The sequence below is a fragment of the Euprymna scolopes genome, chromosome 29 (genome assembly GCF_053919585.1).
Source record: "Euprymna scolopes isolate OS-2025 chromosome 29, ASM5391958v1, whole genome shotgun sequence".
In the NCBI taxonomy this organism is placed as follows: Eukaryota; Metazoa; Mollusca; class Cephalopoda; order Sepiida; family Sepiolidae; genus Euprymna; species Euprymna scolopes.
The window spans coordinates 73785420-73803161 of NC_136510.1; the positions used below are offsets into that span (position 1 = coordinate 73785420).

Consider the following 17742-nt stretch of genomic DNA (forward strand, 5'->3'; position numbering starts at 1 on the left):
CTTAGGTATGGGGCCTTGTTTTGAACGCGGGTTAATCATAATATTTTTTAAATTTTCGGTTACTTTTTGATTATGTTTAAAAGATTACAGCTTAAAGTTCATTTCTCAAAGAAAAATAGCGTGTGAAATAAAAAAAGATACATGGAATAATTTTATCTCAAATCTGAAAAACCGTATATTTCACATAAAAATTCATCATGACAAATATCGTGTTGACATTTTTCTGGCAAGAGAAATATAAGTTTTCTGGAATTATTTCCAAGTGAAGTATTAAGTTAAAGTCTTAAAATAATGAATTAATGCCATAAATGTACTTAACTTTTGCTAAAAAAGGGTAATAGTTATCCAAAACTATGGCTATGGTAGTAACAAGATTAGTTTCACGTCAAAAAAAAAAAAAGTCATGGCGGCAAAATTCAAAAAAGCACGGAAGCACATTAATGACATAATTTCATTATTATTTAACAATGTTCCGGCTTATCGGCCATTTTTTTTTTTTTTTTTTTTTTTTTTTTTTTTTGCAGTTGCAGACCCCTCCCTGCACTTAAATATTCATAAAAATTCAGAAAATTAAACGATTTTTATGAAAATTTCAGTATTTATTAATTAATGATTATAGAATACAATAAACTCATTGAGGTGTTCCAGAATTTTGACCGATTCTATTTTGGAGTCGAAAAGTTATGCAACTCTGAAACAATCGGCCGATATGATGTAATACTCATTATTTCTTTATATCGAAGATATTGATTTGTATTAGATTTTAGAAATTGAAACATTATACTTTCATTTATTTTTGGAATGCGGTAAATGTTAAATTATGTCTCTTATCGAAAAATAATTTCAATTTGACAATCACAGAAGTGGTTATTAATGAGTAACCATTTTGTATATTTTACTTAGTAGCCAATTCTTGTATCTTCTTCTGGGAAAGATCTTTATCAATGAATTTCTTTAATACATGTCCAACTAAAACTGGATTGCCAGTCTCAACTATAGAATAGTGATCTTCGATATATGCTAGCAAAGCCATCTGCAATTTAAAAGGAAAGTAGAATTTAATTAAAAAGTCTCGATAAATGCTTACAACTTAAAAATTAAACCAAATAATTATATAACATTCAATTTTTGCAAAATTACTAAAGTTTATTTAGTATGTTTTTATTAGTATTTTGTTTAATTTTCGATTTCTAAGTGATTATCGAAGCTAGACTATGGTGCTAAAGAGACCTTTTATTTCATTCTAACTCTGCGGGCTTTCCGATAGCTTTATTTTTTAATAGAAAAAAAAACAGGTAATCTGGAAGAAAGGGAAAGCCTGTTTCCTCCGTTTAACTATAGGTGGCGTTACTGTCTGTCTACCCAGTTATGGAAGCACAAAATGTATATAATGGCACCCTTGAAATAAAAATAAATGTTTTTGTTAGATTTTAATTTTAAACATGTTTTTTTTTTGTTTTTTTTACAAACATATTTAAGTTTTATTTTTTTTCAAACATATTTACGTTTTTTTTTGTTTTGTTTTTTTTGGTTTTGCAAACATATTTAAGTTTTATTTTTTCAAGCATATTTACGTTTTTTTTTTTTTTGCAAACATTTAAGTTTTATTTATTCGAACATATTTACATTTTGTTGCTTATTTATTTTCAAATATTTAGGTGTTTTTTTTTTCGTTTTTCATATTTATTTTTATTTTTTATTTTTTGTTTGTTTTGGAAACATTTACGTTTCTTTTTTGTTTTTCCAAACACATTTACGTTTTTTCTTTCTTTGCAAACATATTTTTTGTTTTCGTTATTTTTTTTTTCAAATATGGTTTTGTTTTTTGTTTTTAATTTTGTAAACATGCGCAATCTATTATTTACGATCTTTGCCGCTAATTAACCCTTGCAAAACCACATAATGGATGCAATTGTTGATAACATTTTACCTCTAAGTGACATGTGTTTTCTTGAGTATTCCTTAAAGGATGTTCTCTTAGAAACGTAAAAACAAAAACAAAAAAACGTAAATGTTTGAAAATAAACAAGCAACAAAACGTAAATGTTTGGAAAAATAAAACTTAAATATGTTTGCAAAAACAAAAAAAAAAAACGTAAATATGTTTGAAAAAAAAACAAACTTAAATATGTTTGCAAAAAAAACAAAACAAAAAAGAATATGTTTAAAATTAAAATATAACAAAAACATTTATTTTTACTTCAAGGGTACCAGGCAAATGGAAGAGAGTTCCACAGTCGTGCACTTCTAAGAAAGAAGCTCTGCTCATGGGATCTACGTTTGGATTTAGGCACAGATAAAGAATGGGGAAAATTAATGACAGTAGTTTCAGTTAGACGGGTGTTTCTCGTGAAAGATTGGGGCCAGAGATTGGAGCTCAGACGAGCACTTGCCATTGAAATAACGATAAAACAAAGACAGGCTCAGGACGTCTCTTCTGTGGGAGAGAAGCTGCAGGGAAGAGAAAAGGACATCTCCCACTAAGTCACGGAGTCTATTTTGTACTCTTTCAAGGCAGGATAGGCTGTTTTTAGCAGCTTCTGCACAGATGTCGCAGCAGTATTCCATCCTTGGACGTACTTGGCTTTTATGCAGATAGAGAATTGTATCCGTAGTGAGATATCTTCTGGAGCGGTAGAAGGATCCCACCATTTTTCCAGCGTCCTTGGCAACAGACCTGATGTACCTGTTCCATTTCAGATCAGGAGTAAAGGTCAAACCCAGAAGCATGTCAAAACATGGAGCCTCTCTAAGTCGAGAGCCATCCATTTCAATTGATGCTAGATGGGGATCAGAGCGTTGATGATGTAAAGATAAGAGCTTGGTTTTGAATGCATTAAAAGTAACCAGCCACCTCTTCCCTCACTCTACCATGCGCTCAAGATCAGAGGAGAGAGAATCAGAGAGAACTTTGTTATTTACAGCCTTTGATGTGTTGCCATAGATGGCCGTGTTATCAGCATAGATGTCAACGAATGATTTAAGTACATGTTTTGGGAGATCATTGATGTAGATCAGGAAGAGAGTTGGGCCCAGGATGGACCCCTGAGGGACTCCAGCATTAATACTGTGGGCCTCTGATTTCTGCCCATTAACCACTACTCTTATGAGCCTATCAGAGAGAAATGATTTAATAATTGAGAAAATATTTTCAGTGATACCGTGGCTGGAAATCTTGTGAAGTAGGCCCTTATGCCATACCTTATCGAAGGCCTTCAATATGTCAAGAGCAATTGCCCTAGAAAGGAAGCCTTTAGCAAGAGATTCACTAATTTTATGAGATATAACCGTAAGCACATCTGCTGTAGATCTTGCGGAGCAGAAACCATATTGCATGTCACTAAGAAGGTTGTTTCTGCTGAGGTGGTTCACTATTTCTTTATTTAATATGGATTCCAGTAACTTACTCATGACACACAGGAGACTTATTGGTCTGTACTGAGACGGAGATGACTTTTCGCCTTAATTCTTAAATACAGGGCATACTGACGAGGTTTTCCAGGGTGTTGGAAAGCACTTCTCCTTAAGGCAACACTTAAACAGTTTTGTAAGTATGGGGGCAAGTTCTGTTTGGAGCTTTTTCAGCACTATAACTGGAATGCCGTCAGGGCCAGTTGCTTTACTGGAATCAAGGTTCTTGATTAGCTTGGCGACCTCACACACAAATATTTGTATGTTGCATAGCATATTGTCTGTTATAGAAGGAAATATGAGGAGTTGATGGCCTTCATCGCTTAGGGTAGAATTAGCTGCAAAGTTCTTGGCAAATAGTTTGGCCTTGTCTGATGCTGACGAGATGACCTCAGGTCCATTGATAATGGTTGGGATAGAACACACGCTTCTGTTCAGGATCCTGTTTGCTATTTGCCAAAACTAGTGGTAACCAAGCCGCTGCTCAGCTACTTTGGATTTAACAGACTGAGCATATAGCTCTCTTGCATTTTTTATTACTCTTTTACAGTGGTTGCTGGCGCAGTCCTGAAAGCAGCTTTAGTCTCAGTACATCTATTATGTTGGTAGCTATGGAAAAAGTGATTTCTGTGCGCGATGGCAGCAGCACATTCTGGGGAGAACCCTGGCTGGCTGTCAGGTTTTTGTTGGAATTTTTTGGATGGTATGAATCGGTCTATGCCTACAATTAACCATTCGGTCAGGTCTGATACTATAGAGGACATGTCCTTTTTAAACATGGAATGCAGAGGTAGATCAGATAATGTATCGATATACAGTATGGTGGAGAGGTACGTCTGAAGACTTATTACATTTCATTTTTATCTTAACTGATACAACAGAGTGATCAGAGGATCCCAAAGGAGATAGAACGGAACATGAACATAGCTCAGGGGAAGTTGAGAGAAAAAGGTCTAGAATGCTTGCATACTGACCGGAAGTATCGGGCACACGGGTGGATTCGTGAACAATCTGAGTGAGGTCATAGGCAATGGCAAAATCATGACAGAAACTCCCCTTGTTATCGGTCTTATTTGAGTGGGTCAGCCATTCCACATTATGGACATTGAAGCCACCGCAAATGTGAATGTTAGCCGAAGGATGAGCAGACAGTATGTGGTCAATTTTCTCAGATATACTCTTAAAGATAGTAACCCCACTGCTGTGGGGGCGATAGAGGGCAAATATAAATGCGGTGGTGTAAGCTAGTGCAACTCGGAAGCAAATATAAGGTAAATTAGGGTCTTTTCTGGAGATATCCCTACCACATGGAAAGCCAACTTTGATGTAGGCACACACTCCATGCTCATGGCGATCTTGCGGGTCAGCTTTAGATGTTAAGTTAGAGTATCCTTTAATTATGAACTCATCTAGGGAAATGGTCGGCCCTATGCCAGTTTCACTTAGAAAGAATATGTCCGGTTTCGTCTCCTGTAATTGTGTTTCAACCTCTGGAAGGTTGGAACGTAGACCCCTGATGTTGGAGGAGACATGGTAGTAGGGGTCTACGTTGGAGGATGGGGTTCTAGGTTTATTCGTGTTTTTTTTTTTTTTTTTCTGGAGATTTGTCATGTTGAGGTTTGGGATTTGTGGAACAGGTTGATAGGCTTGGTTAGAGCAGGACAGAGAGGGAAAGTAAGAGAGAAAAAGACAGGAATTTTTTTTATAATACGTTGACACAATAATATTCTGCCCTTTCTTTTATTTTTCCTATTAAAATCATTCCGTTACCATTTTTTTTTTTTTTACTATTTAGAACGTCTGTTTGCTCGCCTTTTCTTTTTGCTCAATCGGTATAATCCAGCGGTTTCCGTCGTTCGCTGGACATTGCCCACCGAGAATCACGGAAAAACCGACTTAAAACTGCAGAAGTACCGAAGTTTGACTATGAGTACATGTTCTTTTTTTTTTTTTTAATGTTAAAAGCGTTGAACAATACGAAATACAATTTTGGGTACTTATGTATTTTGGTACCGTGCTGAAATAATTTTGTTTTTATTTACAAAGCCATTTTAACCTTCGGGTGGGGGGAAGGGTGTTTCGTCAATATTAAAAAAAAAAAATAGCATGAAACTTGAATTTAACCTGAAAACACTATTTACAATTAGCGCGGAATGCATATTTTTTTCTAGATTTCTTGAACATGTGTATGTCTACGGCTTCACAAGCATCATTACATAGGAACGATTTTTGTCTCACATTTATATTATTTTTGTATACTGTAAAAATTTGTGAAAATTATTAGCAGTTTATTTAAAGCTTCTTCTTTTAAATGGTAAAAAAAAAAAGTTAGGATGATAATATTAAATTACACTTACATAGTGTTATATACAGTGGGGGGAGGTTAAAGCTGTGGCAAGCGTTCGAGGTACATATTATTATAACACTTATTAAAAAAAATAAAACAACTGATTGGGCTATTTTGGCAGTACAGACCTTAGTAATTTATTATTTGGCCAACAACAAAAATAACAGCCGTATTTGACATTTTACGCGGGGGTGGGGGCATGCTACCACCGGGCAATGCCGGTTAACGAGTCCTGCTAATAGTTAACTAAAGATAATCATCCCATAAGAAAACCCAAAAAAAACTAATAGGGAATTAATTAAAATGAAAGAATATGCAAATTAGCTAGATCTTTTGCAGATGAATGCAATTCAACGGCCCATATATAACAAAATTCTATTTTCTTATATATATATATATATATATATATATATATATATATATATAACTCAAACAAGAATTCAAACACAACAAATATTTGATGTACGATCGTTTCTAAAACGATTTAGAATATTTTGTTTGTTTTTATACTTTAGATGAAAACGATTTAGAGAATATTTATTAATTTATGTCAAATAGCTATTGTTAGAATTCCTCACAAATCCAAAGTAGCGAAATGAAAATTATAATGATCAATCCAATAGACTGCATATTCTCGGTAACACGGTAAGTACATTTCAAAAAGAGATATTCATTTTAGTGATTTCAATAACCATTCTTTTTGTGAAAGAAATGTAATGTTTTTTTCTTAAATTAGTGCTGACATTGACATAGATTTATTATTTCTAAAAAAATATTATTAATGTTGTAGACCCGTGCTAGGAGTCACAAATGAAAGAACCCAGAAGTAGTGTAAAGTGTATAAATATAATATGTATTTATCATATAGAATACAGGAGCCACTAAAGTAGTATGAGAGGAACGTGTTCGTAGCATGCGGTTAAGCATGGCATGAATGTCTCCATCTAGTCTCTAAAAACCAGTGGTATTTATAGGACTGGTTGATTCCACTTAGTTCTCAAATAGGGGTGATTTGTACCCCCACAACAATTAATATTACTATTAAATGATACAGATGAATGTAAAAATCACTGTGGATCCTTCACGGGGCCCGCTCGTTTTAATTATAAAGTGTTCCAAACACAATCTTATGAAATCTGTGTAATTCCCATTTTTTTCTCTATTTTTGTCTCTAGCAAACAACAATCGTCCGTTGGATAAATCCAGGATTTAGCGCCAACAAAATTTTCATGGGAATGGCTTTCCTAGCCAGGACTTTCCAAGTGAACTTTGAAAAATTGAAAACTCCAACATTGGGATTTCCAGGACAAGTCATTAAAACTAAAGACCTACTTGTTTACGCAGAGGTAACTATTTTGACTTTTAATAAGCAGAAATTAATGTATGCTTTCTTTACGTTGGAAAAATGAATGTACTTGCAAATTATAGGTTCGGCCGTCGGGAGGCTGAGGGGAAGTATGGAACAAGGATGGGTGAATGGTATTTAGTCGTAAGATATGTTGAATAGTCAGATTGTCGATAATGAATAAAAAGCTTTTTAAAAAACATTAGAAAACTGAAAATAGGAAAAATAAGAAACAAATTTATACTGAAACTAATCTTATTCAATATTAATCTATATATCTATAAAAGTGAAATTGTCTATGTGTATGTACATTTCCCTACCAAGCTACTCTGTCAATTTTCAGTCTACAGATCCGAGATTTGACATAAGGGATATTGAGATTTGGGAAAATCTTTTTAATCGATTTTTGGACAGAAATTTGGCTATCAAGGGGTCAAAGTTCAACGATTTGACCTTTAAAAACTCTACCAAGCTGCTCCGCCAATTTCGGGTTTAAACACTTGAGATTTTAGATGTATTTTAGATGGATCAAACAATAAATGTTAAGGGGTCAAAATTGGGGTCAAAGTTTTAAAAATTTTTATCTCTACGGTCTCTATCAAATTAATCAGCCAATTTTGGGTCTAAACATTTGAAATTTTACGTAAAGTGTATTCAGACACAGGGCAAGCTTTTTAATCGGTTTTAGCCGAAAATTTGGCTACCAAGGGATTAAAATTCAAAAGATTTGACCTTTAGCGGTCTCTTGCAAACTATTCAGCCAATTTTTGATCTAAACATTTGAAATTTTACATAATCGGTATTCACACATGCAGCTTTTTAAATGAGGGGCGAAAAATTGGCTGTTAAAAAGTTTAAAGAGTTGAATTTTACAGACTCTACAAAGCTCCTTCGTCAATTTTGGGTCTAAACACTTGAAATTTTAGATGTAGGTCACCTGGACATGATTTAAACTTTTTAAGATATATATATATATATATATATATATAAAGTTATGAACAGTACAGAGGGCCCGAGCAAAGCCGGGCTGAAAAAATAAATAAATAAAATGAAAAATGAAAAGTAAATAAATAAAAAGAAAATTGAGAATTAATTCAAAAGGGAAATTGTTTTACAAGAGATAGCGATTCAAAAAAGTGGTTAAAATCAAATATACAACAAATAAGTATTACCATAACCAATAAAAATTATTTTGCAACCTGTTTGCATCATTTGGGGGGGGGGTAATAGTTTTAAATGCTTTTTATTTCATCTAAAATATTAATCAGTTTTACGATTGGTTAAAATTCGCACATCAAAGATGGCTGCTGTCATATCCATAATTTCTTCCTGCGGCTTCGTTTTCGATTTACGCTGTTTTTCCAAACTTTTTTTGAGAGATCGGGAGGAAGTTTACCATTACTAGAGTTCCGTCCGTGCAAGGAAAGGGCTCTTTAGTTGTTCACCCTCCAAAAAAAAAAAAATCCTGAGAAAAAGCAACGCAAATTAAAAACGAGACTGCAGGAAGAAATTTATGGACACAACGACTTTGATATGCGATTTAATACGTGAAATGAAATAAAAGACATTTAAAACTACTTAAAAAAATTCCAATAAATGATGTTGACATCTATGCTGATGCTGATGACACGACCATCTATGGAAATACAGCAAAGGCCGTAAATGACAAGGTTTTCTCTGATTCTCTCTCTCCTCTCATCTAGAGCGCGTAGTACAGTGGGTGAAGAGGTGGCTGGTTACTTTTAATGCATCCAAAACCAAGCTCTTATCTTTACATCATCAACGCTCTGATCCCCATCTAGCATCAATTGAAATGGATGGCTCTCGTCTAGAAGAAGCTCCATGTTTTGATAAGCTTCTGGGCTTGACCTTTAATCCTGACCTGAAATGGAATACGTACATCAAGTCAGTTGCCAAGGTCGCTGGAAAATTGGTAGGATCCTTCTACCACTCCAGAAGATATCTCACTGCTGATGCAATTCTCTATCTGTATAAAAGCCAAGTACGTCCAAGGATGGAGTACTGCTGCCACATCTGGGCAGGAGCTGCTAAAAACAGCCTATCCTGCCTTGAAAGAGTACAAAATAGGCTTCGTGGCTAAGTGGGGGATGTCCTTTTCTCTTCCCTGCTACCTCTCTCCCACAGAAGAGACGTTGCGAGCCTGTCTTTGTTTTATCGTTACTTCCATGGCAAGTGCTCGTCTGAGCTCCAATCTCTAGTCCCCCCTTGCCAATCTTTCACGATAGACACCCGTCTAGTTGAAACGACTGTCAAAAATTTTCCTCACTCTTTATCTGTGCCTAAACTAAACGTAGATTCCATGAACAAAGCTTCTTTCTTAGAAGTGCACGCCTGTGGAACTCTCTTCCGTTTGCCTGTTTCCCACCTGACTACAACTTGGATGTCTTCAAGTCCAACATAAACAAATTCCCAATGAACCGCCCCCTTAAGTAAGACACTTTATCAAATCTCCAATACTAACGATTATTACGATACTATCCCATTGATTACTGTACACGCAATAACCCTTATCCCTGAGTGGCTTCCGGGCCTTGATAAGTGGTGACTACCTTGTAAAAAAAAATGTTGCAAAAGTAATTTTTATTGGCTATGGTAACATTTATTTGTTGTATTGTTTACTTTGACCATTTTTTTTTTTTGAATCGCTATGGATTGTGAAATAAACCCGGGAAAAGTTGTGTTGTTTTTACGAAACAATATTCCGTTGTTTCTGAATTTTGAGATGAGGATTGGTTATTTGTATTATTGGGATCCATCGGACTACTGTTCTCCTCTTGAGTGTGATTTTCACAACGTTTCGGTCGATGCAAACCCCTTCTTCTTCTTGTCGCAACGACCCATGGCACAGTGGTTAGAATACTTGGAAAAATCAATTGTAAAAAGTGATATTTTCCTGAAGGTTGAAGGTTCAATCCTCAGAGTGGGCGACCAAAAAATAAAATTGCGAATTACGTAGGACCTCTGTCCAGTCATAGCTGACGGAACAAGAGCATGTTGCCTTCATGAAATAAATAAAGGGTTCCGCTCGAAATTCCTCCCAAATTCCCGAGTTTGACAGAAACATTCTCGACTTAGACAAGATATACCTGAAGAAGGTCGGAGTTGCATCGACCGAAACGTTGTGAAAATCAACTCAAGATGAGAACAGTAGTCCAATGAATCAAAATAATATTCTGTTGCTTGATGGATTTAAAATTTGCTTATTATTTTCTTAAAAAATTACATTAAAAAAAATTGAAGGAATATGATTCGATTTATACTGGAACTCAATTTATTCAATACTAGCGAGGGTACCCAGCGTTTCCCGGGTGTGGAGAGTTGGGGGGGGAGGTAAAACAACAGTAAGAAGTCCGGGTGGAAAGCGGTTTTTAAAAACAAAGTACTAGTCGCGGGGGAGGGAATCTAAACAACAGTAGGCAGACCGGGTAGAGAGATGGGTAAAAAAAAATGGTAGTAGCCGGGCGGGGGGGGGGTGGGTAGTCGGCGTTGCCCGGGTATGTGTAGGTAGTGTAGTAAGGAACCCCGAGGGGGGGGAGAACAAAACAACAGTTGGCAGCCAGAGTGAAGGGAGGTGTTAAAAAAATGTGGTAGTAAGCAGGCAGGTTCGAACTGTGACACGAAGACGGAAAAAAGTGAAAGAAAATCTGATGTCTTACTAATGCTCCATCATGCGACCGGGAGTTTGAAACGTTAAAATTAGGCAAAGTCAATCCAACCGATAGGATGACTTGCAAAAATGGCTCGCAAAAAATCGACATATCCTTGTACAAAACTGGCTAGTTTAGGGTGGAGAAATTAATCTTTTTGGCCAATTTTTCGATATTTGTCGTCCTAGACTCCAAGCTTCAAAATGATTCTGATCTTGTCATGATCCGTCGCCTCTGTCAAAGGTTTTACGAGACATACATACATACATACATACATATATACATACATTTAAATAGACAGGTGAGATCTATCAGGACCAGTTAACTGGCTTGTCCGGTGTTAGTATCCCCCTACCCCCGCGTAAAAAATCAAAGTACTTCTGTTGGTGTTGTTGTTATTGTGTAGCAACTCAACCAGAAACCAGCTTTCAAAATGAACACCACCAACCTACCTTTGTTAAGAATGGTTTTCGAAATAAACACCCCCTTTTGTGAGTGGGGGAGTGGTTGGTCATTTTATATATTTTTTTTACAGAAATATATTTCACAGCAAATTAATTAGGTTTGTGACGTATTTGTGCTTAAACGTAATTAAAAGTAGCAAAATTACAATCAGGTACCTTTCATATATACATAAAAGCAAACTACAATTGTATTTTGGTTTGTAACCTACGAGGGTTTATAAATGGAAGTAAAACATTTAATAATAATTTGCGAAGTGCAAAATAATGTTAAAAAAATTAATCAACCCCCTATGGAAAAGTCCAAATTGCATCTATTACCGCGTCGAGAAAACAAAAAAAGGAAAGATAAAAGTTACCAGCAGTGCCAAGGCTCAAACGCGGATGCTAAGTGGAAAAGTAAACACGTTTATCGAATTGGCCACGGTAAAAATGTCACTTTACTGGGCTTCGAAGTAACCTTTATAACGTGCGAATGAATTAGTGACCCAAATAAAAGTGTAACACGGCTGATCTCTCTCTCTCTCTCTCTCTCTCTCTCTCTCTCTCCCATTCTCTGTATCTCTCTATTTCTATCTGTCCCTCCCTCCAATTCCCTCTCGTTCTCTCTCTCTCTCCAGTTCTCTCTCTCCCTCCAGTTCTCTCTCCCTCCGATTTTCCCTCTCTCCCTCCAGTTCTCTCTCTCTCTCTCTATATATATATATATATATATATATATATATATATATACACACACGGTGAAACCTGCAAGTTCGTATTAACATGCCTTGTCGCTTATGCTGGAATAAAAGTGGTCTGTAAAGCAATGTAGTAAACGAAATATTATAATTAAGAAATACAAGAATAGGAACAAGACAATTGTTGTGTTTTACGTTCTGAATACATAAATAAATAGAAATATGTAGAAGTAACAGAGACGGGAGTGAGTATAAGAAGAAACAGGTTCACGTAGCTGCGTATTGTCTCGGGTGTCCGTGGATGAATAAATATAACAGCATTATCAATGATTTAATTTAATGTCGGAAAAGTCCAGAAATGCAAAGTTAATATAGCTAATGGATAAATAATGAATCCAGAGAAAAAGGTTTGTAAAGGAACGAATGGATATGTAAAAAAAAATGGTGGTGCGTTTGTAAGTGGCGAACCATTCGTTTAATGTTGGAAGATGCGAGTATCAGAATATGAGAATGTCTACCGAGCAGTCAATCAGCTGTGCCGGATTTCAACATGGGAGAAATTATTATCTATAAATAGGAATATATAAAAGTTATAGTATGTGTATAATGATCATTTAAGAGCGGTTATAACCCAGCAGAGTAGGAATGGTGCCGGTGCCTAATGGGAGCGGTGGAAGCACAGAATAGAAAGAGAGAAAAATAGGAACTACTTCCTCTAAAGATGGTGATATTGTGCTCGTGGCCCTCTCGGAACTAACATAAAATTTTATTACAACGCCTAAAAGTGTATGTAATGTCGTTTTAAATTTACATGAGACAGTGGCTTATAGTGTAGACATAATAAATGTGTATGTGGCATCTGTTGTTGCAAATCTACGGTAATTTGATCCAGAGTGGAAAACTACGACGTTTTTATTATATATATATATATATATATATATATATATATATATATATATATATATATATATATATAGGGATAAATGTAAAAAAGAAAAACAAACAGACAAACAAACAAGAATTATGTATGTAAAAGTATGTACTATGTGTGAAACAAGGGACAATCAAATATTGTAAAAACTAAATTTTGAAATAAACAAACGATAATCACACAAAAATTAAAATCGAACGATAAATAAGTTTTAAAATGAAAACGATTTAATTTCAAAGGAATGATATAAATACAAAGTTACTAGTGTAAAGCTATATCTTTTTAAATCAAAGTTATAGAAAAATCTGTTAGATAATTTAGTTTAAAATGGATTGCTAAATAACAACGTAATTATTTCAGCACGACTAATATTCTGCATAAATGCCAAATGCTAATGAAATTATGAATTTTTAGTTCTTATTTAGAATCAGACCTAAAAAATATAGAAAATACAGACAAATCTTTATGATGTACGTACTGTCACGAAACAAAGATGTCATATTCTAAAAATTACGTAAACAAGTTTTTTTAATAAGAAAATCAAATTTTGTAACATGGGAGGGCTAGGGAGACGCCATGTTTCTTAGAATATGTTAATATTCAAGGGCATGCAAACGTGGATTTTGTAAATATGGTTATTATTAGGTTGGTGCAAAACTAATGTCGTTTTTGCCGTTCAACTTCATGTCGAAAAACATTATTTTTGCACCAACATAATACGGGACAACTCAATTCAACTACCGACATTTTGTATTGTATTCGGGTAAAACCGTAGTTTTTTTTTTTTTTTTAGTTATTTTTTTTTTTTAGTTAAAGAAAAATACTTGATCAATTTACGTGATTTTGGGAATATGGTATTCCGTTCTGTGACGAGTACAGGCACTGTAAAGATAATTCAGTATGTTTTTTTTTTGTGTGTGTTTATTTTTAAATTAAGTCGAATTCTAAATAAGTACCGAATTTTGTAAACGTTATAAAACTTGTTGATAAAAAATTTCCAAACTATTTAGGAATAAATAAACAATTTTAATTTACACGTTTTTTACGGAAATTTGTTGGTTTGACTTATACTTCTGAACGAGGATAAACATTACTTTTTAAAAATATTATTATAGAAAAATCTTCCTCACAGAAATAATAAACTTGTAATACTTTATACAAAAAAAGTTTTGATGGAATTTAATACATTTAAAAGAATGAACTGAACAAGTTCATACACTTACGTTTGACTCCCGATATCGAAAACAAAAGATTTATCTTAAATTTATAAACAATACTGTGACAAGTTTTTATTTATTATTGAGAACTAAAAAACGTCTCCTGTAAAAATTATTTGTTTAACAGTTTTAAAAACTAAAAAGAAAAAAAAAGAAGAAGAAACTGAATCCCTAATAACTACAGCACAAGATAACTCGATAAGAACCAACAATATCAATGCAAAGATTGATAAAACACAAGAAAACAGCAAATGCAGACTCTGTGGACAAAGAGACGAAACGATAAATCATATAGTAAGTGAATGCAGCAAACTGGTCCAAAAGGAATACAAAAACAGGCACGACCAAGTGGGGAGGGAAGTACACTAGAAATTATGCAAATAACTGCATTTTGAACGTACTTACAAATGGTACAAGCATAAGCCCGCAATAGTACTTGAAAACGAGTACCACAAAATCCTATGGGACATGGACATACAAACTGATAAACCCATCCAAGCAAGAAGGCTGGATGCCGTAATAATTAAAAAGAAAGAAAAATCCTGTCAAATCGTAGACTTTGCTGTTCCAGCTGACCACAGGCTGGATATCAAAGAAAAGTAGAAACGGGGCAAATACACAGAGCTAGCCAGAGAGCTGAAAGGGATATGGAAGATGAAGAACATCAAAATAATACCTATAATAATAGGAGCACTAGGAACAACCTCGAAAAACTTTGAAAAAAGAATGGGAGAATGAATGACTGGAAAAATACAACGAACAACAATCATGAAAACAGCTGAAATATTAAGAAAAACTTTTGAATGTGAAAACTAACACACAGGAACAATAAGTGCGGGCCAGACAAACTGCTGCAAAGGCAAAACATGAAACCAAGAACACTGAAACGACATATATAAGTTCTCTAACCCAACCCTACCCCATTGCCACATCACTGCCCCCCCCCCCCAAAAAAAAAATGAGCGATACCAAATATCCAAGTAGAGTCAAGGAGGAAGGAAAGACCGGTGAACTTACCAGACCTCAGCCGAATAAGTGCGAAGAGAACTGGGACCTTGGGGAGGCTTAGTGCCACTCAAATCCCAGCAAAGACCAATAGCTGCTGCCAATGAGAAATCAATGGCAAGCAGCTGTTGCGATGATGCAAATTTATTTGCAAATATTATCGAAAGAGGGCGAGAGTACTGGAAACCTGGGGAGAATTGTTGTCATCCAGCTTCCAGTGAACACCACAGGCTGTTTTCAGGGAAAGATCTCTGAAGACCTGCGTGAAAGCTCCTTGTGAGCCAATAATAATAATAATGATAATAAAAAATAATAAAAATAAAAATAATAAAAATAATAATTTTCTACTTTTTTACCAAAATTCACTGTTTTTAGAAAAACATAAATAATTAAACATTGTTGTATTATCAAGAAAAAGGATAGTAAAAAATCTCATTTAAAACTTATTTGAAAACGAGTACATTTTAGCTCAAAATTAAAGTCACGGGTGAATTAGTAATTTAATACACTTTCAACAAATATAAAACTTCACAGTATTTTCCCGGCAAAGAAAAATTCACCCTTTTAATTGCACCTATCCAAATGTAAAATATATATTTTTTAGTTTTCAGAAAATAAAATGCAGTGAGTTTTGGACCAGTTTTATGAATCCCAAGACAGTTTCTTTGAGAATTAAAATAGAAAAATCTTTCGTAATAGTGAGCACCGTGGGTCCGTGACCATAGGACTACATCTGTGACGGTGGCAGGTCACGTAACTTTTAATGGAGAGGCCTGAATCTATATTTACGTCGGTTGTGGCAATACTCAAAAAATTGATCGTCGTCCAAAATGGCCTCTATCAAATCCAGGAACCACGCCACTGCTGCTATTTTTCTGAGTTTTTCAAATAATATTGTTATAGCGTTTTATCTATTTATTAATTTTCGAACGAGAACCCATTAAAAAAAAAAAAAACTTCTTATAATATTTGTGAGATCACCGTTCAACGCTACTTAAAGAACAGGATTAACTGAGAGAGAGAGAGAGAGAGAGAGAGAGAGAGAGAGAGGGGGGAGAGGTGGTCACTCGTCGATATAAAAACAAAAACGTTGCAAGCCTCTCTATTGTTATTTCTATGGAGGGTGCTCGACTGAGCTCCAGTTTATGGTTCTTCCTCGTAAGACATTCACAGCAAGAATACAATTAAAAAAAAAGACTTTCCTTTTTCTTTCCAAGTACCTAGCGCCAGGAAGAATTTCCATGGACAGAGTTTCTCACCTGTGGAACACATTACCACTGGAATACTTCCCTGCTGATTACAACTTAGTCGTGTTCAAATTGAATGTCAACAAATTCCTGTCATGGATTGCCTCTAAAGTAATAAAACGCAGTTGATACTACTTATCAATATGAGTACTCCGAATATTTCTGCTGACATTCAGTCACATCTCATTAAAATCTTCGAGTGGGTGTTGGCCTTGAAAAAAAAAAAAAAAAAAAAAAAAAAAAGAACAGCAAAATATAAGGTATTTTTTTAAAGATGGATAAAAAAAAAAAGGTAGGAGTATTCTCATTGGTGCATTCTACTTCCTGTTAATGTGTTGTAGGCGTATGATTGGTCATAATAGACTCTTAATTATCTATCAAATATCAACCTTTCGATTTACAAGTGTGCCAAATACGCAGTCGAGATCTGACGTGACCACCGAGACTGCAAAGGCTTATCGATAAACGTGACGCCATAGCGTGCTAATGAATGATAATCACGGCCAGTTTTAAAAATACTATTAGTAAACTTTTAAAGTTACAACTGATAAAAGAAAAAAAAAAAAAGAAACGATGTTTAATTTATATTATTTTATTTAGTGTATTTTTATAAGCAAAAATCATATATATGTATAAATATAATAGTAGGTCGCTCGGTCGTAAAATACGCTTAAATATGATATTTTAAATCATACAGATTTCGTATTTATTATTATAGAGCCAATACTCTATTGATTATTATATTGTACTCAATATATAGTAGCGATTTCAAAAATTAAAAAAAATGTATATATGGGTGCCATAAGCTAGAATCGAAACCAAAACATACATCTTTATTCGTTACTATCTGTACTATGTCCTAACGCATATAAAAGCTAAACAAAATAACGCTGTAAAAGGTATAAACGTATATTTGCACATGTGTAGAACATTATTTTAAGTCGAGTTACGCCTGCCAAGGTTCAATTTTTTTTTTTTTTTTTTCAATTTTAACCACTTATACATATACATACATATATACACTATACATACACTCCCGCATACACAATATACAATGGGGTTAGCCGGCAGAAACAAATAGTTCGGAAAGTAGTATCCTGGGGGAGAGTAATATTTCTTTACAGGAGAGGGTCTGCAATAGTCCACAATAAAGTAACGCAAATACCCGACTGCAAAGGCCAGCTTTCTATGTCATAAATGAGCAGGACATAAACAACAGAATACATACATGCTCGTTTCTAAACGAGGAAAAAGTAATTTCTGAGTGTTGTTTCCTTGAATTGTTTTTTTATTATTATTCTTAGAGATATGTTAAGGATAGACATACCTCTAATCCGTTTAAATACCCGTGTTTGTCGTGCAGATTTTTTTTTTTATATAGTTCAGTTGGTATTCGTTAGTTGTGCTGGTGCGATAAGTTTTTTTTTCCTCGT

General features: G+C 34.6%; 1 long non-coding RNA gene across 3 annotated transcripts in view; it reads left to right on the forward strand.

Moving 5' to 3' along the window:
* The window catches only part of LOC145252718 (uncharacterized), a 178030-nt gene that overhangs the window by 51971 nt on the left and 108317 nt on the right, over positions 1–17742 (forward strand). For all 3 annotated transcript variants that reach the window (XR_013863653.1, XR_013863655.1, XR_013863654.1), the window contains exon 2: positions 6934–7104. This is a non-coding gene — a long non-coding RNA (uncharacterized LOC145252718). The remainder of the gene's footprint in view (positions 1–6933; positions 7105–17742) is intronic.